The sequence below is a fragment of the Nipponia nippon genome, unplaced genomic scaffold (assembly GCF_047370975.1).
Source record: "Nipponia nippon isolate SJK-2023a ecotype South Korea unplaced genomic scaffold, ASM4737097v1 scaffold_4, whole genome shotgun sequence".
In the NCBI taxonomy this organism is placed as follows: domain Eukaryota; kingdom Metazoa; phylum Chordata; class Aves; order Pelecaniformes; family Threskiornithidae; genus Nipponia; species Nipponia nippon.
Genome location: NW_028262358.1, coordinates 93,514,411 through 93,536,971, shown reverse-complemented (window position 1 = coordinate 93,536,971; position 22,561 = coordinate 93,514,411). Strand labels below are relative to the sequence as shown.

Sequence of the window (22,561 nt, the reverse complement as noted above, 5' to 3'; positions counted from 1 at the left end):
TCCCCATGGTGCCACCAATACATTAAGTATACTTGCCATCTCACCAGAGCATGCAAGTTGGTAAGTTTAAAGAGATGAAATTCTGCTTCTAGTGAAACTGGGGAGCTAACAAAGTATAGGGAATATTTTCCTGATATGGAGAATCTGAGTTGTGTGTTAACAAATAATGGTAACAAATGTTCACTTTAGGAATCTGATGCAGTGACCAAAATTATCTGAACACAGTGAGCATCTGCAGTATTCCAGAATTAGCCTGTTTCATTTTGTAACATGCCATGTTACAGCGTGAAGCCACCTGGCAGCTGGAGTACAGGCAGCCTTTGATATGCTCGGGAAAGGCATCGCTCTTCTTTCACATTGGTGTTTGACCAGGCTGAATGAACCAGTGGCATCCGAAGGGGCTCACTTCTGTCTTGAATAAAAAGAAGAGTGAATAAGCACATCACTGTCCTTTTGCATGTGGCAAAGCGGGCCAGCAAAATATTGGTGGTAATGTGCTAAAATACAATGAGTGCTTTGTCCTCCTTCAGTACATCACCTCCAGGAGTTTGTTTGCAGCCAGATTTGGGAGGAGTCAATTTGTCGAAAAAAACCCTAGGTGAGCCAGGAAATTCCAGGATTTGGGGATGAACAATGGCATTGTTAAAAAACAGCAAAACTAAAAAAAGCCCCACATTGTCACCATAATTACAGATAAAATCAGAATTAACAGTGGACAAAGCTGTTAAAATACATTGTCAACCAAAGGTCATTACAAAGCAAAACACAAACCAGGACACAGGCAAAAGAGCACAGCCATATCCAGACTCAGCAGGCAGAGCTGAGGACAGCCAAAAAAGAAAAGGACTGATCCAGGCCAGGGATGAGAAGCAAGGAGCAGCTTCCTTGCTGGGTAAACGCAGCTTATTCAGAGGACGGGAGGATCCTTACCAAGAGGATAAGAGCAACTAAACGATATACTTCATCATTGTCATAACCTAAAAAAAATCCCCATACTCATCCTACAACAGAAATGTATGGCTAACAAACCAAAGGCAATTTTTATTCTTTAAATTGATGTTAAAAAGGACAAAACACAATTGTTTTTTCTTAAGAACATTAAAGCGATGGCATTTCCTGGCTTGCTGTGCTTTATGGTGGTGTTTCTTTGTAGTGGGAGGCTACAAGTTAAGATCAGAAGATAACGTTAACATTGCAAGGAATACAGGAGAAAAAAACCACGATGCATGTTTGTGCTCATTAAATGAATTCTTCAAAGGAATCAGGATGAAAACAAAATAAAGATTGCCAGCTATGCATAAGTAACAATATTGAGTGTTCTGGATGTTTTTTAAGGGAGCTGGCTGAAACTCTCACATAAGCAGTTCACCCTCATGCAGGTGTTTGCAGTTTCTAGAATGTAATGATCATCTCCCTGTTCTGCTCCAGATGAAAATAATGATTACAATTTCATAGAAATGCAAAAATGTCACCCTCTAACACCACTCCTAGCTGTCCTCAAGCAGGGAAATACTTGACAGGTCTGAGGACGTGCCAGAGTGAAAAACAAGGCATCCATGGTAGTGTAAGCATCATGTTAGGGCTAAAAAGATAGAATAGGAACAGTCCTTTTCAGCACTGTCGGTTTGAGCAGACACAGCAGTGGGACATGTATCTAACCGCTTTGGCGTGTTCTTTAATTTACATTACAAAGGAATGTTTTTGGCAGAAAGTCGGTGTAAGCAGTATTCATTATTCCTTTAAGGGGCTTGATAATTCAGTATGTTAATGCACTGCAGGCTATCAACGCTGTCAACAATCCACAAAGATATAAATTAAACCTTGTTCCAGCATCAGTATTTCTGTATGCAGTCCTGAGATTTAACAGGATTGGAGCTCAGATCATGGGGTGAAAACTAGTGATGGCTGATATGTTTGTGAGACATTTGGGGCCAGACAGAAAACACCAGGAGCTGATTAAAACTTGTGAAAGAAGTCATCATTAGCACACTGGGTATGAAAATGACAGAAAATGAGAAGAGTGATTCAATCTGACAAAAAAAAACCCAACCCTTAAGAGGAATCCTAAAGTACATCTCTGAAGTCTGGCTCAGATACAGAAAGGACAAGTGGGCTTCTCATGCAGCTTTGGACATCTACAGCATGGGTGCCTCTAAATGGTTGCTCAGAGTCCCCTTACAGTCAGTAGAGAAAAACTGGAACTTTTAGGTCATGAATCATTTAATCCTAACATAGACCTTTAAACTAGGCCTGATGAAGTGTCTCTTTCTTGTTATCTTTATAAAGGGAAAGCACCTGACTGACATGTAGACATCTACACTGAAGATACCTAAAGTTACCCAAGACGAGATCCATCTTCAGTACCTAGACACATTTTAATTTACCCAGCTGAGCTTGTTCTGCCTGGCCATCTGACGAATGACTGACAAACTCAGCTGGTTTAAAGGGCCCTTGCAAAGCTTGGTCCCACCAGGAGGGCAGCTCAGCACTGCTGCAGTGGTGTCACACAGAAGTCACAGTGCAACTCTCGGCACCCAACTTTGCTGCAATAAAGTAGCTGGCAAGTCTCCACAGACTTGCTCTGCGGGGAGTTGTCCTGGTTTCAGCTGGGACAGAGTTAATTTTCTTCTTAGTAGCTGGTACAGTGCTGTGTTTTGGATTTAGGATGAGAATAATGTTGATAACACAAGTGATGTTTTAGTTGTTGCTAAGCAGTGCTTACACTAGTTAAGGACTTTTCAGCTTCCCGTGCTCTGCCCGGTGCACAAGAAGCTGGGAGGGGGCACAGCCAGGGGGGATGACCCAGACTGGCCAAGGGGCTATTCCATACCATATGGCGTCATGCTCAGCATATAAAGCTGGGGGAAGAAGGAGGAAGGGGGGGACATTCGCCGTGACGGTGTTTGTCTTCCCAAGTAACCGTTACGTGTGATGGAGCCCTGCTTTCCTGAGGATGGCTGAACACCTGCCTGCCGATGGGAAGTAGTGAGGGGGAGTGAGCGAGTGGCTGTGTGGGGCTTAGTTGACAGCTGGGGTTAAACCACAACAGGAATGAAGGAAGAAGACGACTCACACAGCAAGACATTTAAGACTGTAATCTGAATTTGGTGCTTTGAGGCTGCATCTATATTAGTGTTTCAGTCTGGATCAGAAGAGAGCTTTTAAAGCTAATTTTTTTTTTTTTTTTTTAGATCAAGTAAACTGGAAAATGGAGTCCAGGAGTGTACCCAACACCCAGATACAATGGGCATTCAGTCCATGGGACGAGACTAGGACTATTCTGAAAAAGAAAAAATCCCTAACATGTTTATAGTGTGAGTGTCAGGTCCTCAAAACTGGCTGTTTTGCTCTACAGGTCTGCCATTGGTTTGCACTACTTGCTAACGTAACATAAGGTGAATAGGACCCTGGAAGAGTCCCTCGCTCCATTAACCATTGGAGGAGTTTAGGAAGACGAGATAGCTAAGTTAGCATACTCAAAAGTGAATGAAATGAGTAATCACCAAATGGACTGTAGGCTGGTTTTCCAAAATCTAGTGTTTAAACAAAGGAAAACATCAATTAAACCTAAGCAGAAACAAGTCCTGCACAAGGCATGAATTAACTGAAGATGCAAAATACCTGCTGATTACCGATTACTCTTCTGGGCCTAGAGTTAGTATATCTGTCTGTGATGGCCAGTAAATTCAAAATACAGCTACCCATGGGATTTCGTTTATAGGAGTACAGCTTCAGCACTTCATCCAAGCATAAATTGTACTAAACTAACCATGACATTATTACCTACTGGTTAATGTGGCTGCAAAAGAACAATATAAACTGCAAAACAAAGCACGAATACCATTTCCAGCACTACTGGCCTAGCTAGTGCACCAGTTACTCCAGTGAGAAGTAAGATTGCACACCTGATAATGAAGTATTATCATCTCTACCAGAGTCCCAATACAAAAGAACATTAGGTTAAATCTTTTCATTACATGATGGTACAAGAAGCTGATGAGAAACACCACTAACCAGGGCTCTACCAAGATGATTCTTCTACGATTGTATGATTCTATAAGATGGCCTGAATCATACTGAACTCAGCTTAAAGACAGTCCTGAATTTCTGTAGGTTTTGGATGAACCCTTTGGAAAAGGCAGACCTGGAGCGGTACTTGGATGGGAGACTGCCTGGGAACACTTGGTGCTGCAGGTTTTTGGTGAGTTACCAACACTGTTTTAGCCACAGATCCAAAACACAGCACCACTATGAAGAAAGTTAACTCCATCCTAGCCAGGCCAGTACGCTGCCCAAATTCTCCCACACACCTTGCCACCCAGGAATCGGCTGCCTCAGGGCAGACTCCCGTGTTGCATCCCCTGCCAGCTGGCTACCCTTGCAAGAAGACAAAATCAGGTTCACAGCCCACATCTGTACGAGAGCTCTTATTGACTAGGGATGGTCAAAACAAAGTTTGAATTTTATAGGTGTAGAGTTAAAGTCATTCTACAGATATTTTATCCTTAATACACCTCTTTTATAGAGCAAACAACTGATGAGATATCCTTGTTCCAATATACTTCAAAAAGGTTGTTTTGTTTTGTTTTGTTTTTTAAAGTAAAAGCTATTTTGATCCTTTGGTAGCAGCTTTGCTAAAATTTTACTCAGAGTAGCCTTCTCAGGAAAATTCAATTTTAACCACATACTCAGATTGAACTATGAGGGTTGGAACAGTTTACTAGTCTTAAAAAAAGGGACTATGGAAACGTGCCAAATCTATTTTTTTTTTTAATCAAAACTACTAAAGGGCAAAGTATGCAAAGTATGTCATTTTTTTCTTCCTGAGAATCAAAGTGTCCATTTTTTTAGAGGAAGTATAAAGGGTTTTGTAACTTCCCTGAAAGCATGCAAATACATTGCATGCGGAAGACCTTAAAGCTTGTGAAGCAATGAAGGCGCTCATAGATAATGTCATATGAAGCAATTCTTGCAATGATCACTTGGAGCATAGCTCCAGGGTGTAGTGGTCTGGCTGGGACGGACTTCACTTAATTGACAGCAGCCCACATGGTGCGGTGTTTTGAATTTGTGGCTAATGCAGTGTTGGTAACACACCAACGGGCTGTTGATGAGCAGTGCTTGCACAGTGTCAAGGATTTCTCTTTTTCTCACTCTGCCCCTCAGCGAGTAGGCTGCGGGTGCACAAGCGGTTGGGAGGGGTCGCAGCCAGGACAGCTGACACAAACTGGCCAGAGGGATGTTCCACGCCATACAGCATCATGCTCAGCAATAAAAACTGAGGTAGAGGAAGAAGTAGGGACAGGGGGTGGCTTCCTAGGTGGCCAGTGTTCAGAGACTGGCTGGGCATTGGTCTGCCTATGGGAGACGGTGAGACACTTCCTTTGGTTCGCGTGTTTTTTTCTTTTTCCTTTACCTATTAAACTGTCTTTATCTCAACCCACAAGTTGTCTCACTTTTGGTCCTCCTATTTTCTCCCTCTGTCCTGCTGGAGTGGGGGAGTGAGCAAGCAGCTATGTGGGTGCTTGGCTGCTGGCCAAGGTCAACCCACCACAGTCCTTTTTGGCACCCGACATGGGGCTTGAGGGGTTCAAGATAATGACAGATTTGATCGGAGTATGCTAGACTGAGTTTACAGCTGTTACAGCTATTTAGCTGCTACTTGGCAGGCTGGTACTTGCTGTTGCTGGTTCCGATGATGGCATATTTGCTCCCTTACCTGCTCCATTACTTGCTCCCTTTCTTGCTGTACATTGAATTCCAGGGCTTATTAATGGTTTCTTTCAGCTTTTGCTGTTTTCTGTGTCGTTTATCACTTTGTTGTGCCTTGTCTGGGAAACCTATGATAAAAGCACTGACCTTGAGCCCAGCCTGGTATTTGGCCCCTGCATCGCTGCCCTCCCAGTCTCTGGAGAATCAGATTGGATACTAGGAAAAATTTCTTCACCAGAAGGGTAGTCAGGCACTGGAACAGGCTGCCCAGGGAAGTGGTTGAGTCTCCGTCCCTGGAGGTATTTAAAAGGCGTATAGATGTGGTGCTTAGGGACATGGTTTAGACTTGGCAGTGCTCGGTTAACAGTTGGACTTGATGATCTTAAGGGTCTTTTCCAACCTAAACGATTCTATGATTCTATGATGAGGGATGGTCAAGAAACTGAGCGGTCATTGCAATAAGGCTGGAAACATCTACCCCAGAAGAGAAGGGGGAGGTGCCGTTCTTCACTCTCACCACAAAGCGGCTCCCAGAGGAGAGGAGGAAGGTGTAATTGCTGCTGTCTCCATGAAATGGAGGGCTAAATGTAATGTTCTACAAGGAACCACAACATTTTCACTTTTGCATACTATATACAAACTTCACTTTCACTTTTGCATACTATATACAAAACTAAAGGGGCACAATTCAATACATCTCTTAATAGCTAATGTTCTTTAAAAACGGAAATTTAAAATCAATCCTTGTGATCTTTGTTCAAAAGTATTCCTACTTTCACTCAAATAAAATCAGGCACTAATACAATTGCAGCTTCTCTGCATGGCAACAAAACAGCACAGACAATTCTGGTCCTCTGTGGGTGTCTCTGCATATAACATGCTTTCACACACTGATGTAATGCTGCTTCTTCATTCTCTAACCCTTCCCATTCATTTGCAAAGGAGGTATACATTAAAATAACCAAGAATTCTTCTGTTGAAAGCATTTACTTCCTCCAGGAATGGAGACGGCTAGAAAAGCTAGGCGATATAACAATTTAGAGAAAATCATACAGCTTCAGCTGTGAACAAAAAGTTGCATCCTTCCTCATGCCTACCTTTCATAACAGCAGCATCACTCCTGTTCTCCTTGTAAATGAGCCTCTTATTGCTTGTATTAAACTAACATCCACCGGTCCCAATCAAGGACTTATTGTGCCATGTCCCTGTACAAAGCCATAGCAAGCCATTTCCCTGAACTTGAGGAACTCACTTGGGATCTCACTCATGTAAGCGCTGCTGCGAAAGTCATATAGCGTATGGCAGTACAGGAGCACTGTTCACCTGCAAAACCAACTCTAAATTAAGACAAAATGCAACCAAGTGATGTGAAAATTGAACACAGAGAGCGTGGGAGGGTGGATGAGATGGGTAACACTGAGAAAGTGGTGTGTCTTCACTTTGGTGGGCTGCAAGCACAGGGTGCAGGACTCAGGGACGGATCACTTGGTTTCCTGGCCCCAGGGTTTACCTCAGGTTCCTGTCAGGCATCAGCAAAGGTCTGTGAGATGCCAACGCCTGGCTTGTGCAATGTTATTCCCCTACAACACGTGAAGCGCACATCAGCACGAGCCCTGCCCCGAGGGCACAGACCACAGAGTCTGGCAGCAGAGCTGACCCCTGCTTCTCCAGCTGCAGGTAGGTTTGCTTGATGCTAAGGTAGAAGGTTTGCACCCATGCTGACACCAGCACAGGCTACAGAAATGCCCAGACCACTGTCCCCTGTTGGGTAGCTCCTGCTGTACCTATTCCCTACAAAGCTGAGTCACTGGAGACAAAGTGCAAAGACAGTGTTCAGTTGAAGTGACACGCGTGACAAGGCATTCAAAACAAGAATACAGCATTGACAAGGTATTGTGGTAAATGCCATGGTAACCGAAAGAATTTAACTGAGAACATGCTGTGTAGGATCTCTGCCTACTTGGCCCAGCTAGTGAAAATCAGCTTTCTTTCACTCCCATATCGAATTCTTCGTCCCTAGTGTGATATTAACTCTGCACATATCCAGGCTGAGCATTCCTCCAACACCAGGCAAGAGCTAGTTATGAAGCCATTCTTTCTGCTGCTGCTCTTACACCAACGCTTGAGGTTAATGAAATGGAGGTACACCATGCTCACAGGCTCTGAGCAGACTTCTTCAGTGTTAGACAGCAGAGAGGGTGTGATTCAATTGCCCAAGTTCAGGTATCTGGTAACATCTGAGATGTCCAGAGGAATCACAGATGTCCAGTATAGCAAGATATGACACAGGGCTTCTGCTGGATTTACACCCTAAAAGCAGCATCTGTTGGCCAAGCAGGACACCTGAGGACATCTCAGTTGGAAGACACTTTTGCATGGACAATTTAAGAGACAGCACAGGATGGGACTCTGGTTGGGAATTCAGACATTAAGTGTTTAAGTGTTCACTTCTGTGCTGTGTCTCCAAGCCCCACAACAGTCAGTGGGAAATCTAACCAACAAGGTTTATTGTAGTCAATGACAACCTAACCAACACAGCTCAGGAAACCTAAAAATGATTTCATAGAATCATTTAAGTTGGAAAAGACCCTTAAGATCATCAAGTCCAACCGTTAACCTAGAACTGCCAAGTCCACCACTAACCCATGTCCTTAAGTGCCACGTCTACACATCTTTTAAACACCTCCGGAGATGGTGACTCAACCACTTCCCTGGGCAGCCTGTTCCAATGCTTGACAACCTTTCAGTGAAGAAATTTTTCCTAATATCCAATCTAAACTTCCCCTGGTGCAACTTGAGGCCATTTCCTCTCGTCCTATTGCTTGTTACTTGGGAAAAGAGACAAACCCCCACCTCGCTACAACCTCCTTTCAGGTAGTTGTAGGCAGTGGTAAGGTCTCCCCTGAACCTCCTTTTCTCCAGACCAAACCATCCCAGTTCCCTCAGCTGCTCCTCATAAGACTCGTGCTCTAGACCCTTCACGAGCTTCATTGCCCTTCTTTGGACACACTCCAGCACCTCAATGTCTTTCTCGTAGCGAGGGGACCAAAACTGAACACAATTTGACGTGTGGCCTCACCAGTGCCTCATTGCAGAGTAGACATGTGATGGCTAGTTAGCTGAGGCTCTCTACTCTCACTGAAGTTGGAGTATACAGCAGTAGCAAGGCTGTACACACCTACACTAAGGCATCAGTCTCAAGCAGGATCCTTTTCACCTAGCCAGAGCATTTTTGACAACTATGTTCTGTAAGACAAAAAGCATCATTGCCTAGTTTTTACTTTTAAGGCAGTGCATTGGTTTGGTGGTGGGTTGTGGCAACTACAGCAGTGAGTTATTCACACAAAACCCACATTGCAAATAGGTAAAAACAGCCAGCCTTTCCTTACTTATTAAAAATGTTACAAAAATGTTGCTCCTTTTCTTGTATGACAGCACAATGACAGTCATGTTTATGTCGTATCTCTCCACTGAAATGATCCAAAGTCATAAAGCCTCAAAAATTCAACTGAAGTTAGACAGTTGCTAAGCTAAGACTGGCATCATCCTGACCCAGGCTGACTGTATTTCCCCATGCTTCTATATCCATCTGCTATTTTCCTTCTGTTATGCCACGATTATCTATTACTTGGAGCAAGGGAATGACTTTTTATTTTGTGGCTGTTCAAGACTAAGGAATAGGTGCTACAAGAATACAAATCACCAGTACCGCAGTGCCTGTGATGACTTACTTTCCTGTGCTAGCTTGCCTCTTCTGCAGGAGACCTGAAATCCTTGCATGCTTTTTGTGAAGAGGCATGTACTTTTTTAACACTTGCACCTCCAATAACTAGTCAAAACAATTTACAATAATCAATCTTTTAAGCTTTACTGCAGAGCATCAACATACTCAGCAGGAGCCAAGACCACTGGTTATTTTCTTTAGATTTGCAACAGGTGGTGTCAGGTGCTCTTATCAACCAAAACCAGTAACGGGGTGACAGGTATGTGAAGGGAGAGCTAAGCATGGAGCAAACCAGGGGCAGGTTTTGTTCATGGGCTGAGCAGTTAGGCCAGGAAACAGGCTGAAGTCAGTAGAAGAGACTGGACTTCCATTGCAGCAGCTTTCTGCTGGTATTTGTAAAGTAATTACATCAGTAATTCTGCAAGAAGGAATCTCTGAGAAATCTGCTCCCACTAAGGAAAGTGCAGTAGCTATGGTTACCAAGCAAACAGGGAGAGGAGGCAAAGCTGAACCACAGCTCTGGGCAGCGTGCACCATTTTTAACACCAAAACCCTAGTTTTAGCTTTCCAATATACAACTGAGAACAGCCACCCACGTTCCCCATTACGGTATGTATGTGTATATATTTAGATATACATATACACACATGCAGACAGCTATATAGTAGGATGAGGGGATGACAAAGAGTACAAAAAATGTAGACCATCATACAACTATGAAGTTCGTTACGTACTCATGGGCAACAATCTTGTACGCTTGGTTAGACAGCCCAGGGCCAGCACCACGGGACTTTCCCCAGGGAACTTCTGCTGCCACAAAGAGGAAATGGGTGTCTTCATTTGCCCCTGAGGACTTCTCAAGAGGTACAAGCAGTTCCCTGTAAGGGAACTATGTCTATATTGCAGGCTTAGTGCAACCCTTCTAGAAAAGCTCCAATTAACCTTAAGGATAATGAGCATAAGTACTACTGTTGTGTAGCAGCAGCAACGTGGAACTTGGCATGTGCCATAAATCCCTCTGAGAAACTGGGTAAATATTTAAGCAATTAATCCACAATGAATTTCATATAAGATGGCTTCACGTAGTAATCAAGCTCATTAACTGGTGTTTTTGAAACAGGGTGGGGATAGTTTAGTGGGCTGTAGCACTGCCTGCATGATGGGTGTTGTAAGGGAGAGTTTACCTACTGCAGTTTCCCAAGCTCTTCACACCTCCAGTCAGCAACAGCGTGGCCACATCCACTCCAGGCATTGATTTGGACCTGGGCATGCCTGCATAGCTGCCTTCACATCTTTGATGGCAACGTCTTAAAGCCACACCTATGCTGCCCAGAAAGAGTCCTCTCCTGAGTGGCCACGAACATGGCCCATTCCACCTCCTTCCCACGCTGCTGTGCCACAGACAGTCCCCAGATGCTTGCTGCAGCACAGTGCCTGAAACGCTGTCAGACAAAGCACCCTGGACGCTTGAGTTCCTGGGCTATCTGGACAGTATGCCTGGCTGTGCCTCAGTGCACACCTGCAGTCTAATCATGGTTTCTTTAGCATACCATGTAGACATACACTCTGAGGCTCCCGTTCAAATTAAGTCATCTAGGTTTCCTCTTCAGTCACAAGGAAGAAGCAGGCACCATCATCTCACTCATCTCAGGGACCTCCTCAGCACAAATCCCTTTCAAGCTGTTTATATCACTAAGCTAGTTATCTAGACTACCTCTGTAGACTAGCTAAGAGTTTGGTCTCCAAAGTTAGGTGAACTGAATCCCGTCCCTTACTAGATAAAATTTCCTGAAGATGGAATGGGCTGCTACCAGTTTGTCCCTATGAATCTCTTCTCCAAAAGGACAATAGGACAGCAGTGGCTGTTCGGTAACAGATAGAGCAGGGCCCTCTGCTTTGACACCAACTTCTAGATGAAACAGTGTTTAATAGCACTGAGACACTCTGGAGCATCCGAGGTGTCCAGGCAGGGCTGGCAGATATGACTCGAGACTTTTGTGAGACCGGTGTCCTTTTGGAGCAGTAGCTGGGAACCAGGAGGATGGCATGAGGGCATCTTGGCTAGCACTGGACACCTAACCATGTCTACTTGAGAGCTGGGTGTGTGACCTACCTGTAAAACCAAGGCAGACATTGTCAAATGACCCTGGAGGTTGACTCAGCTTGACCCACAACAGACATCGTTGCAACCAGAACACCCACACAAGATGGGATACAGGATTTAACAGAAACTCACAGCCTCCTGGAGCAGTAGCTGGAGGCCAGGCAGGATATCTAGTAATTAACTGGACATCTGTGCTTGGGGATCTGAACTGAGCCCATAGATTCTTGTTGCTTCAGTGGGCTATTATGGGAAAGTCAAAGCAGTTTACAAGAAATTAAACTAAAACCTGTATCAGCTTTCATCCACCCGCTTCCAAGAAATGGCAAAATTTAGTCTTCTATTAAGTCTTTCTGGACATTAGAGGCAGTCTTCAGTGTAGTTATGTCTACACAGGGCTGGCTGGTGTGACACTGGAGTCATGAGATACCAGTGCCCTTTTGGACCAGAAGCAAGAAGCCAGACAGGCCTAGGGCAGCAGGTGCCTAATGCAGGGACAACCAAACCACATTTACCTCATAGGCAAGATGCACATAGTTTTAATATTTATTTTAAAGACATAAGGCTTAAATCACTTTCATCTTGAAAATGAAGATAAAACAATAGACATTTAGTTTTAGGGCAGTAGGTTTTCACAGAGGGCTTCAGTTTCTAGCTTCTTTCAGCATGATCACAGGCTGAAATCAGTTGTAATAGAAACAAAATTATGTGAATTCAAACCCAATTTCTTTCCAACAATGAAAAGAATAAGGCTTACTTTATTCAAACCAGTATACTGACCTCCTGCGCTCATAGAGACAGGAAACTTTTTTCTATGCTGTAAGTAATGTTAAATCAAACTGAAGATTTAAGAAAAGAATTCAGAGTAAAAAACAACACTACAGACACTGGTAAGGAGTTTCATCTTAACCAACAGAACCCAAGAAAAATGAATCACAGAAAGTCTTCTCATCTTGAGAAATTTATGCATCCTATAATCCCCAATGGGAACAATCGCATCTGATAAAAATCTTTAGACCAAAATTAGAAAGTAACAATAAAGCTGACAGAACTGCCTGAAATACATATTTTAGCAAAGAGTTATTAGAAAGTCAGCATAAAGTGCCTCTTAATCATACTCATCATGTATCTATTGGCAGTAAATCCAAGCAACCCTAGTTTTATACACCTCTGCAGGCTTTATTTTATTGCTTACTTGCTTAGTAAATTTAGACTAGGTATATTGGCAATGTGTCTATGGTGTCACCTGGAAAAGGCAAATTTCTATCACTCATTATAAGCCTGCTTTAAAATACGCAGTGCTTGGAGCCAAAGGCATGAGTTTGCAAAGATCAAATTATTGGTCAAACCATTAAAAAGATCCATCTTCAGAATATTTTTTAGTCTTGGTGCAGTCATCTCAGTAACTCTGCCTTGAAGTGCACCCAGAACTTTTAACCAGTGGCAGTCAAGATCTTAGAGAGGAAGCAGTGATAAACCTCCAATCCTCATAACTTCCAATTTTCATTTTAACAAGGCATCTATGAATCTGAGCTAATCAGAAGATCCATATATACTACCAGGTAGTGACTTAGCAACACTGTGTGTAAAAATTATAGTGAACAAATCAAATAGGCAGTGATGTATCATTGAGCTAAGAGCTAATTTCTGTCAAATTCTAGTCATTACATCTTCGTTAACTTCTGCATGACTTTTCCACAAAAGCACCCACTAAAAAGCTTACTGCAGGATACCATTTGCTATACAAATTGTAAGTAAGAGGCTTTGCAGATATATTTAGTATATTAAACTTTTGAGTTACTAGCAATTCAAACAAACGCTTTAGAAGTTAAGAATCTCTAAATCCCATAATCTCCTGGATCTTCCAGTTCCCCCAGGAAAAGACAGATAAACCTGGACTTCTTCCCAGTCCCACTTGCTAAAGAATGAATAGCATTAATATTGCCAGAGCAGGATGTGAGAAAACATGCAACACTTTCCACCAGGCACCATGAAGTCCCATGTCAGATGTCACAAGAGTTTCCAAGCTATTTCATAGTATTCTAACAAGCAAAAGGAAAAATTAATTCAGTGTTTAAAAATTAAACATTCAAGTTCTCATCATAATCAGTATTAAAACAGGATGGAGAATTTACGTGAAGTCTGACAATAGGCTTTTACATGCCACTAACACACAGTAAATTATTTTAAAAAGACAGTTATTATTTCAAATGTTCAAGAACTACTGACAAGGGACTAATTCATAATATTGGATTACTGGTCTTAGTAAAATGGACACTATTGTCTCCAAAAGCCTAAGTTATTGTGAAATCTCAGACATGTTGTCTGCTTTCAACTATGTTTAACACTGCTTTATTATTTAAAAATACAACTTTGAAAGTAAGATGACAAGAACTAAATTTGTTTGGCCTAAAGGGAGAAGAATTAAAGGAAACAGCTAGATAACTATATAAATATTCACAGAAAAAAATAACGAAAGGAAGAGAAATATTTCCCCTGGGGATTAGTTGTAATGGTGTAAAGGGCTAAAGCTGAAAAAAAAAACCAGTTTAAGCTCTGTATCAGGAAAAAGTGTTTTTGAAGACAATATGGTGGGCTGGACAGAAAGGAAACTTTGTGACTGCTTTTCAAGTGCATCAATTGATCCTCTTCCTTTGCTCCCTCCGAGGCAACTAGAGGTGTTTTTCAGCCATTTCAGGCCCAATTTGTTGGGTTTTGCTATCTGATTCTCAAAGTAAAAGGAAAAGCGAAACAGTTGGTGCTTGTATCTTTTCACAAGTCACTCAAATTATTTGAATTGTTGAAAGATTACAGGATTAGAAACGCTCAGAAACTTCTCTCCTCCAGTTTCACCCACTTCATGGATACCATTAACCGATGGAGAGGATGTCTTAGCTTCTAGATAATCTGCAGGAAGTTATGCAGACAGACGAGGAAGATAAAGAAAATGCTGTGATACCTACCAATGTACTTGGGCAGTGCAGGACTCTATGAACCTGCATGAGAGAAGGTATACAGTATCCCGCACATGAGAGGTGTTAAGGTACCACTGGAACCTGCATGAGAGAAGGTATACAGTATCCCGCACATGAGAGGTGTTAAGGTACCACTGGAACCTGCATGAGAGAAGGTATACAGTATCCTGCACATGAGAGGTGTTAAGGTACCACTGTAGAAGAGGTTTTGAGAAAGCAGCTAAACACTGGACGTGACTATCAACTCAGTCTCCAGGTGGTGGGGAGGTATTAAAGATGAGATGATATTCTAAAGAATTATGCTTTAGCTTATACAGAAACATCTCGAGTTAGTCCTCAGGGTATTTCTTTGCATTTTGTAAGATGAACAGGACTGTGCCTGCATATATGGCTAAAAATTAATAATTGGATCATTCTCTCATAGACACAACACAACAAAATCTGTTGCTACTAACCTCAGAAAAAGCAATGTCATTCCCTTCCCCAATGCATCTGCCACAAAAGTATACTGCCCCTCCCTCCCCCTTCGACCAACAGGTTAGCATTTACGGATAAATAATGCTGAAAAATGTCCTGGAATGAACTGCAAGCACAAAAGCTTGGCTTCTCTGATTAGACAAAGCTACAACACCCATTCACCTTCCTCCAAAATGCAAGAAGAAATCAGTGCTGCCCTGTAAAAGACAGGGTGAGAGGCCCTGCGCACCTCTCATTGAAATGAACGGAAAAATTCTCACACTCATGAAGGAAAACAAAAAATAGTTCACATTTGCTGGAAAGAAATAAAACCTATATACATAAAAAAGTAAAAATACCTTAAGCTAGAGAATAGTCACGGGGCTTTGAAGCATGCCAGACTGTATCTGACATGGATAAAATTCATGTATTTGACTGAATACCATACAACTAGAAGGCCCATGGAAAAAAAACAGAAAATACTGCTTAGGTAACTTTTTGACTTTTTTCCTCTCTTTTCTGAGAGTATCCTTATTTCACATTGAGAAGGTTTAAGTGAGAACGAAAGGAAAAGAGAAAGGAAAAGAGAAAGGAAAAGAGAAAGGAAAAGAGAAAGGAAAAGAGAAAGGAAGCGAAGATGAAACTGCAACTCCATGAAAACATTTCTTCTAACTTGCATCCTTTGGCATCATTTTGTTAAATTGATGTTGGCTCTTAGGTAGACACTGTCTTCCTTTAAGTCTGGCTTCAGCTGCGGTCAGATGCCTGCTGCAGAGCAGCTGGCCCAGACTTTGTTGTTGTTGTTGGCAGTGCTTGGTTTTGTTTTTGTTTTTGTTTTTTTTTTTAAATGTTGTTAGGGTGACACCCTCTTCCCCCCCCCCCCCCCCCAGCTGGAGGTTGGCACCTGGCACCAGTGGCCTGGCAGCATGCTTCTGGGCACGCCTTATCCTTGCGCTCCCTTCGCTACCTTGCACGGGCACCCAGATCTATCGTAAATACCACTGAAGGCTGCTTAAAAGAGGAGGCCTTATAAAATCTGCTGTGCCAGCTGAGTGGCTGGCAGCAGCAACCCCCAGCAGCAGACTGGTAACAAGCTACAACTGGGCAAGGTGGATCTCAGCATCCCAGCAATTTCTGTGCTGATTTGGATCACCAGAGTCCCTGTGTCCAAACACAGGTCTATATTAGTTTCAGAAATCAGACCTGGAGCCTTATGCAACTAATTAGTCAAGCTCCTGTACGTCGACAGGGATTAAATCCACAATTAATGTCTAGGGATTTTATGCTCCTCTTCTTCTGCTTCCTTAACAACTCCAAGCATGACTTTTTGCTTGGGTTTTTTGTTCGTTTTTTAAAGAACTGTGCTTGCCTTGCCAGTAAGCAGAGATGAGGACTGTGCAGCAAATCGTTGCCTATTCACAGGACAGAAAAGCAGGGCTCATTCAATAAAAAGTGAAATTAAAACCCAATTCTGTTTCTCCACCTATGTTATTTAATAAACTATTTGTTCTGAACTGTGACCTCTGACAAAGGATGAATAAAAATATCTTTCTTAATGGAGACAGCCAAAACACAGTTAAATGGTGGTTGAGATAGAGCAATAAACATATATTAAAGCAGTAAATCAGTTTGTGTTCAAAATTCATCCCAGCTCTGTCCTGCCTTTTATAACAGCTAGATCCCAACCGCACACTGAAATCAGTGTGCATTTTATGTATTCTCCGAAGACTTTGGAGGCCAAAAATCTAAGCACCACCAAGCTTCCTTCATAATGAATATGCTTTTTTGGGGCATGCTTGGAAGCTCATTAGAAGTACCAGGAATTCACTAATTTCCATGGACTTTGGGTCAGGCCAAGAGTACCTTGGCCAGGATACAACACCAAATGACTTGGCTTCCAACACAATTTTAGAGTAGGTACCAGCAACAAAGATTTGCATCTAAACCCACACAGATTTCTGTGGCATGTGATGTGAACTGCTCCCACAGGAAGGCACTACTTCCAAGTTGCGTTATCAAGAAATATTCCCTGCCTTTGGCATAATTGTTCAGTAATATGCATTTTGTGTATGGAATAAAACAGAAATGCTGACAGGCCAGCTTTTACGGCTGCTGACACAAACTTTCTGAGCATAGCTGTGTAAGATCTGCTGACACAAACCTTCTCCTTGAGAACAGCTGCAATTGCCTCCTGCTTTGGGGAGGGGATGGGGGGTTTCTTTTCTTTCTTTTTCTGCCTCCTGCAGAGAACTCCAAAATGCTGGCTGCGCTGATAGGGCTGAAGTACCTACCAATGCCTGGTTATGCTACAGATGCGAACATATAAAAGACAAAGTCAGTTGCCCTCCTGGCTTCATCCTCCATTTGTCTTTCAGATTATTTAATAATCCCGCACTCAGCAGTATTTGGATAAAATGGACAGTTGTCAAAAGCGCTCCAGTTAAAGCTGAATACAGCATTATGCCTAGTCTTCTAAACTGATAAGCACTTGGGATAGGCAAAATTCTCACAAAGAGTCAGATGTAAGGGACCATTTACTTGAAGGTTAGTGAGCACATTCACAGAAGACAAGTGCAGCTAGAGGGTAAGGCAGCAGTTTCTCAGGCTCTGCATTTCAGGGCACAGCTAGCATGTAAGTGTTTTACAAGATACTCAAGGAGCCTCCCAGCTCCCCGTTCAGCAGAGATAATTAAGAGCTTATGTCTCCCTTTCATCAACAAAGTGCTTAAGGACATGCTTAAAAGTATTTTGCTGATTTAGGGCCTCAGTAACTTGTCTGCAAGGATCTGAATGCCCACAACTCCCCCTTGAAAGCAAAAGTGCATTTGGGTCCTGGAGGAATTGATGTGCATTGCAAAGTCTTTCCTAACAGTTGCCACAATAGAAGCCTCATTGCTTAATCTAGATATCCTACAGCAATTACTGCCAAGTCACATCTGGGTTGATACAGTAGGCATTTTGAAATTCCAGATTTTCTCACGTTGCGAATGCTCATTTTATTGGTCCTATAGTTGCCTTAACATAGCACAAGGTTAGTCTGACTTTCTAACCACCCTGTTACTTACAAGTGTCTCAAACTCACAGATTTTGTCAGCAGAGCTGGTCACTTCCTCAGTATGACCATACTCAGGTGAAAAGGCTTAAAGTGCAGCACTCACCAGAACAGTTTGATTGTTTATCCTGAGCAAAAGCTTGGAGCTCCCGAAAGAGCAATTACAAAAAAGTCAAACTAACACCTTTGCACAATGAGAAGTTATAAATAAAAAAAATCAGTACTTGTGCTGCAAGATGCCATAAGACCAGGGTGTGGGGTGCTAAGCCCGAGTCAACCATGCTTTCCCACTGGTTGCAAGAGAAGTTGTGTGTCAGCAGACATCAGGCACACACTCAGAACTAGCTTTTTTTTTTTTTCCCTGTTCACATCATAAAGATGATTAGAATAATGTAGTGTCTATCCAGTGAAACCCCCTGTGTTGCAGACAGAAACCAACACTGCCACATTGCTCAGCTCAGTCGGATGCAGAGAGAAAGCCTGGGAGACAGAAGAAATACTGCAGGGACAGACAAGTCGGTACACTGGGCTTTCTTGTAACGCAAATTACCAAGCCTTGCCTGTTCCTGATCTTTTCTTGTAAGAACTGTAGAAAGTGAAGCCATCCACAGCTCCCCAGCATACTGACTTTATCGCCTAATTATACACAGAAATTTTGATAGAAAAATTTATCTTACATTTCCGCAAAATGAAAACATGAAACAAACTATCCCGCAAAGCTCCAGGGTTTAGAGATGTCTGCAGCCTTTCTTCAAATAGATTTTCTTTTCCTGCACCAAAGGCATGATTTGGAGTCTCATACCATCCTTAAAAAGCCATCTAAGATTGTATAATATTATCATCTTGTCCTTTGCTGTCTTTCCTCAAAGATTTCCTCTAGAATATAGTGGGACAGAGAAGGAGGTACTCCTGGGGTGACAAAAATAAATTGAAAAGAGCTAGCAGGATGCAAACATAACTGGCCTCTGTCAACTGTGCAGCTTGGAGTTGGAGCTCTGAAAATGCTAACAGAGAGTTCTGTGCTTCCTCTAGGTTTGAAGGTCTTACCTCTCCCCACCTCCCCAAACAGGGGACATGACAGGCAAAAAGCAATAAAATAATGTTTCTGAAACCTGCAGACTGATTAGCAGTGAGACTAAGGTACCCAGATGCTGGCACATTAAGGAGGACTTCACAAAAGCAAGGCCTGTGCTTTCTGCAATCTGCTGCAAACATCTCCAAAAATAGGCCAAATCTGCTGTAATTCATGGACTAGCTAGCTGCAAAAATATTTCAGACTTCCTTAATCATCTATTGCCTAAATCCTAAACGAGCAGGCAGAGTGCAGCATTCACCTTGACTTAAAGCAGAAAAATCACTTTTCCTGTCCCAAAACAGAAACCGGCAGTCAGAAAATGAGAGTTATTAAGCTAGGCTATGTCCTCTCACTCATTAAGACCTGACCTTTATTACTAGATCATTACCTCAAATTATTCCCAGTTTCTCCTCAAGGCAGCATAAGACAGTTATCTCATGCGTCTGAGCCGGAGGCCGTGTCCCTCAGCCAAGCAAGACGATGGCAGGGCAGGCCGGCCCAACGGCCTCGTACCGGTGTTAGCCCAGCCAGCGGGCCCCACAGGAGACTGAGGAAATAAAATTATTTCTTTTAATTCTGTGGGTAGGGATTTTAGATTGTTTTTCGGCTGGATGGAGAACGGAGTGCTGAGGGAGAATAGCAAATTTGCGTTGTACCAAACCAGCAGGCGTGCTGAAGACTTTTATTATAATTATTTTTTAATGTTTCAGAGGCAGCAGGGGCAGCCACCCCACCTCTGTCAGCCCCGCAGCCTCCAGCGACAAAAAAATCCTCAAACATAAATCCATGTTATCAGACTTATTTTCCGCTCTGTTCTCGCAGCCCTGCCTCTGGTCCCCTCGCACCAGCCACCACAGGGACCAGCAGGAGTATGGACAGCTCCCATTTTGTACCGCGGCACTTGATGAACCTTGTAGACACTGCAGAGCTGCCTCCAAAATGCTGCTCCAGAGGAGGCCAGCGTTTAAAGGAGGCCTTCCAAAATCACTTGTTGATAGAAGACAAGTTCTTAGAGTAGCTTGATTTGATGCAGGTGGTTTGGGTAACGTAGTTCAATCCCTGGCTGCTTTATATGTTGCTTTTTGTTCAGCATGCCCAAGAAGATAATTTTGTCATGAATTACCTTTCCCTCTCAGAATCAGGCTGTATTCCCTGCTGTCCTCAGCGCCTTCCTTTGGTGGTGCTGGGACTTCGGTTACAGGTGACCAGAGCAAAAGCCTTCTTCCAGAGGAACACGACGCCACAGACCAGGCTCTTTGCAGATGACCTTGCCCTCTCCAGGCTGAGCAGCAGCAATAGCTGGTTGTCACTGGACTGATGTGGGAGGACCAGTCCTTCCTTCACCAAGGGAGAAGTCCATGCAATAGGACTTAGAATAGGTATAGATGGTCTTTTCCAGACAATTAAAAGTTCTGTTTCTGCCAGCTGGACACAAGACTGTTTCAAGCTAAAGGTCTATCAAGTCTCATCTTCAAAAAAGGTTCCCTGTTCTCTCCTGGTACAGTACTTCCAGTTTCTCCCTCACGAGCCCACACTGGCAGAGCAGTCTCACATTTTGCTGCCTTTTGATTATATACACACACAGCCCACCTTTTGCATTTTATGTCCTCTTGTGCAGAATTTCATGCCATCTCCTCTCCTTGAAATCAGCTGCTGAGGCTCTACGTTAAGTAGCAAGCTCTGTCCTTACCCAGGTTTGCTCTTCTCTTTGTTTCCTAAGACTCCTCTCTACTCAAGCCATCCTCCAGTTGCTTCTGCTAAGCCCTTCTGCAGCCCTGTTTCTAGGTCGGTCTCTGGTGGCAACCGTACCAACTTTAGCTCCTCTTGAACTTCCCAGGGTAGCTACCTTCTCAGCCCAATTTCTCTCAGTCCCCTAGCTACAAAATGCAAGATGTGGGAGATGGATCAGCTGAGAGTTAGTACTCAATTCCTCTTAGTGGGATCAGGCAAGCTCCATGGAGCAGATAGGCAAGCAAGAGGGAAGAAGAGCAGGAGCTGCCAGTGAAAGGCAAGGCACAATCTCAGAAGGGTATAGCCATGTCTGCTAAATATTGATCTCTACAGGACTTTCAGCATCAGCAGGAATTAAGTTGGACCTTTTGGCCTTTTGAAAAATTCTCCTCTACTTTCTTCTCTGTGCATGATCAGCTCGATTGACTCTTTTTCCTGCACCTCCCCTCCCCACAAGAAAATTGTATCCCAAACATAACCGGATGCTTCCATACTTAAGAAATGAGAGATTAAGATGACTTAATTTGGAAAATATACTCTCAAGCAGGCTATATGTCAAGGTCTTCAGTGTATAAAACAACTGGCTTTTCCATGAACAGTGGAGTAAAGCTGGCCAAAATACGAGAACACAAGAAGTTGTGGGGGACACATGCAGGTTAGAGCACCGCTTTGGTTTTGTTAAAGTTGTCAAGATTTCAACACTTGCTTTCATTTTTTAATTGGGTAGAAGAGAGATGTGCTTCAGTCTTCTGCATCCCTCTGGAGTCCCAGCATCTGTGCTGCAGGTTTGCCATCACTGTTCATGCACAAGTCACAGTTTGGATCCAAGCACCTTTCTCAAAAGCTCATTCAAAGTAAAGAATATTTCCATAAAAAAGTTTCGTTTTCAACAAGTTGTCAAGAACTTGTCTATGCCTAAAACCTCTCTGTTATTATTAAAGCAGGGTGTGCATTTCAAACGGATTGGATGACTCAAAAATCAAATTATTTTTGGAAGCTCCTGTTCTATTCACAGAAGCGTCAGGGAGCGGTGTTCAGAAGAAGTCCGTGTATAGGCAAGTCCCAGGAGCCAGGTAACAAAAAAGCCAATGTTCCTGCTTGAAAAAGTGAAGCTTTCTCCCCCTGCCCATATCTTTTGGTGTCTCAGTTCAAATTATCTTCAGAAGAGCAGACATTAAAAAACCCCTTACACTGCTAAGCCACGTGAACTAGCCCTGCTGGTGACAGCCATATGCATTCGTTCTTCCTTCAGGTTAACATGAAGAGAAACGAAACTCGACAGACCTGTGAAGTTTCTTTAAAGTTCAGCAGGGGAGTTGGAGGGGAAAGGTTTCAAGGACACAGAGGTCCAGCCTACCGCCCCTGCTAAGATCTTGCTCTTTACAAGCCTCAGAGCATCCAGTCTGTGACTGACTCTCTCACATCCCCGCAGAACTGGAGGGTAGTACTAAACCAGCAATACTAAAAAGCCCGTGAAGGCCTCACCAGAAATCTTTGCACAGCATAGGAATCTTGACTCAAATGGACTGAAGCAAAATCCTTACTTCCCCCTCTTCACTAGAGACAAATACAGATTACAGAGAAAGGAAGGGAGGGGAGTAAAACCAGCCTAACATCCTAACGATTCCAGCAACATCAAATAGATCAAAAGAACAGCATGATCGACTTAAAAAAAACAAAAACAAAACAAACCCAAAACAAAAAAAAACCCAACAAACAAACCAAACGACCCACA

At 43.0% G+C, this 22,561-nt stretch overlaps 1 long non-coding RNA gene across 2 annotated transcripts in view; it reads right to left on the bottom strand.

Annotated features, from left to right (window-relative positions):
* Window positions 1-12,067: 12,067 nt before the first annotated feature.
* The window catches only part of LOC148053434 (uncharacterized), a 56,821-nt gene continuing 46,327 nt past the window's right edge, over window positions 12,068-22,561 (bottom strand). Inside the window, exons 4-5 of one of the 2 annotated variants that reach the window (XR_015708180.1) lie at window positions 14,501-14,653; window positions 12,068-13,579 (exon numbers count right to left, since the gene is read on the bottom strand). This is a non-coding gene — a long non-coding RNA (uncharacterized LOC148053434). Of the gene's footprint in view, window positions 14,654-22,561 lie in introns of both variants that reach the window. The other variant, XR_015708179.1, reaches the window with a different exon arrangement.